Raw genomic sequence first — 3,640 nt, forward strand, 5'->3', positions numbered from 1 at the left:
CTCTATTCATTAAAACACTCTTCGGGATGTCAAAAGGAACTCGAATAAGTTTAACTCAAAACTCTAATTTTCTTTCAAAGATTCAATCTTTATACATCAAAAAGATCTAGTAACATAATAGGTTCCTGTATTGAGGAATTTTCATTCGAAGATTCAATCTTTGGTCATTAAAACACTCTTCGCGACTTCATAGGTAACTCGAATAAGTTAAACTCAATACTCTCATTTTTTTCAAAGATTCCATCTTTATACATTAAAAAGGTCTACTGACATAATAGGTACATTGATTGAGATAATTTCGTTCGAAGATTCAATCTTTACTCATTAAAACACGCTTCGTGACGTCAAAGGGAACTCAAATAACTTTAACTCAAAACTCGTAGTTCTTTACAAATATTCAATCTTTATACATTAAAAAGGTCTAGTGACATAATAGGTACCTTGATTGAGGTAATTTCATTCAAAGATTCAATATTTACTCTTTAAAACACTCTTCGAGACGTCGCAGGGAACTCGAATATGTTTAACTCAAAACTCTCATTTTCTTTCAAAGCTTGAACCTTTATACATTAAAAAGGTCTAGTGACATAATAAGTACCTCTATTGAGGTAATTTCATACAAAGATTCAATCCTTACGCGTTAAAACACTATTCGGGACGTCATAGGGAACTCGGATAGGTTTAACTCATAACGCTCACTTCTTTTTAAAGATTCAATCTTTATATATAAAAGGTCCAGGGGACAAAATAAGTCCCTTGATTCAAGTAATTTCAATCAAAGATTCAATCTTTACTCGTTGAAATACTCTTCGGGATGTCATAGGGAACTCGAATAAGTTTAACTCAAAACAGTCATTTTCTTTCCAAGATTCAATCTTTATACATTAAAAAGGTCTTGTAACATAATAGGTACCTTTACTAAGGTATTTTCATTCAAAGATTCATTATTTAGTCATTAAAACACTGTTCACGACTTCATAGGTAAATCGAATAAGTTGAACTCAGAACTATCATTTTATTCCAAAGATTCAATCTTTAGACATTAAAAAGGTCTAGTAACATAATAGGTACCTTTATTGAGGTGTTTTCATTCAAAGATTCAATCTTTATTCATTAAAACACTCTTCGCGACTTCATAGGTAACTCGAATAAGTTGAACTCAAAACTCTCACTTTCTTTCCAAGATTCAATCTTTGTACATTAAAAAGGTCTAGTGACATAACAGCTACCTTGATTGAGGTAATTACATTCAAAGATTCAATATTTACTCATTAAAACACTCTTTGGGACGTTACAGGGAACGTGAATAAGTTTAACTCAAAACTCTCATTTTCTTTCAAAGATACAGTCTTTATACATTAAAAAGGTCTACTAACAAAATAAGTACCTTTATTGAGGTATTTTCATTCAAAGATTCAATCTTTAGTCATTAAAACACTCTTCGCAACTTCATAGGTAACTCGAATAAGTTGAGCTCAAAACTCTCATGTTCTTTCAAAGATTCAATCCTTATACATTAAAAAGGTTTAGTGACAGAATAGGTACCTTGATTGAGGTAATTTCATTCAAAGATTCAATCTTTACTCATTAAAACACTCTTCGTGACGTCAAAGGGAACTTGAATAACTTTAACTCGAAACACTCATTTCTTTTCAAAACGTCAATCTTTATAAATTAAAAAGGTCTAGTGATGTAATAGCTACCTTGATTGAGGTAATTTCATTCAATGATTCAATCTTTACTCATTAAGACACTCTTCGGGACGTTACAGGGAACTCGAATAAGTTTAACCCAAAAATCTCATTTTCTTTCAAAGATTCAATCTTTATACATTGGAAAGGTCTAGTAACAGAATTGGTACCTTTATTGTGGTATTTTTCATTCAAAGATTCAATCTTCAGTCATTAAAAAACTCTTCGCGATTTCATAGGTAACTCAAATAAGTTAAACTCAAAACACTCATTTTCTTTCAAAGATTCAATCTTTATACATTACAAAGGTCTAGTGGTAGAATAGGTACCTTGATTGAGGTAATTTCATTCAAAGATTCAATCTTTACTCATTAAAACACTCTTCGTGACGTCAAAGGGAACTCGAACAGCTTTAACTCAAAACTCTCATTTCTTTTCAAAGATTCAATCTTTATACAATCAAAATTTCTAGTGACTTAATAGGTACCTCGATTGAGGTAATTTCATTCAAAGATTCAATCTCTATTCATTAAAACACTCTTCGGGATGTCAAAAGGAACTCGAATAAGTTTAACTCAAAACTCTAATTTTCTTTCAAAGATTCAATCTTTATACATCAAAAAGATCTAGTAACATAATAGGTTCCTGTATTGAGGAATTTTCATTCGAAGATTCAATCTTTGGTCATTAAAACACTCTTCGCGACTTCATAGGTAACTCGAATAAGTTAAACTCAATACTCTCATTTTTTTCAAAGATTCCATCTTTATACATTAAAAAGGTCTACTGACATAATAGTTACATTGATTGAGATAATTTCGTTCAAAGATTCAATCTTTACTCATTAAAACACGCTTCGTGACGTCAAAGGGAACTCAAATAACTTTAACTCAAAACTCGTAGTTCTTTACAAATATTCAATCTTTATACATTAAAAAGGTCTAGTGACATAATAGGTACCTTGATTGAGGTAATTTCATTCAAAGATTCAATATTTACTCTTTAAAACACTCTTCGAGACGTCGCAGGGAACTCGAATATGTTTACCTCAAAACTCTCATTTTCTTTCAAAGCTTGAACCTTTATACATTAAAAAGGTCTAGTGACATAATAAGTACCTCTATTGAGGTAATTTCATACAAAGATTCAATCCTTACGCGTTAAAACACTATTCGGGACGTCATAGGGAACTCGGATAGGTTTAACTCATAACGCTCACTTCTTTTTAAAGATTCAATCTCTATATATAAAAGGTCCAGGGGACAAAATAAGTCCCTTGATTCAAGTAATTTCAATCAAAGATTCAATCTTTACTCGTTGAAATACTCTTCGGGATGTCATAGGGAACTCGAATAAGTTTAACTCAAAACAGTCATTTTCTTTCCAAGATTCAATCTTTATACATTAAAAAGGTCTTGTAACATAATAGGTACCTTTACTAAGGTATTTTCATTCAAAGATTCATTATTTAGTCATTAAAACACTGTTCACGACTTCATAGGTAAATCGAATAAGTTGAACTCAGAACTATCATTTTATTCCAAAGATTCAATCTTTAGACATTAAAAAGGTCTAGTAACATAATAGGTACCTTTATTGAGGTGTTTTCATTCAAAGATTCAATCTTTATTCATTAAAACACTCTTCGCGACTTCATAGGTAACTCGAATAAGTTGAACTCAAAACTCTCACTTTCTTTCCAAGATTCAATCTTTGTACATTAAAAAGGTCTAGTGACATAACAGCTACCTTGATTGAGGTAATTACATTCAAAGATTCAATATTTACTCATTAAAACACTCTTTGGGACGTTACAGGGAACGTGAATAAGTTTAACTCAAAACTCTCATTTTCTTTCAAAGATACAGTCTTTATACATTAAAAAGGTCTACTAACAAAATAAGTACCTTTATTGAGGTATTTTCATTCAAAGATTCAATCTTTAGTCA

The sequence above is a fragment of the Cornus florida genome, unplaced genomic scaffold (assembly GCF_030987335.1).
Source record: "Cornus florida cultivar Cherokee Brave unplaced genomic scaffold, ASM3098733v1 CherokeeBrave_3.0.0_Hap2_scaffold_6, whole genome shotgun sequence".
Lineage (NCBI taxonomy): Eukaryota > Viridiplantae > Streptophyta > Magnoliopsida > Cornales > Cornaceae > Cornus > Cornus florida.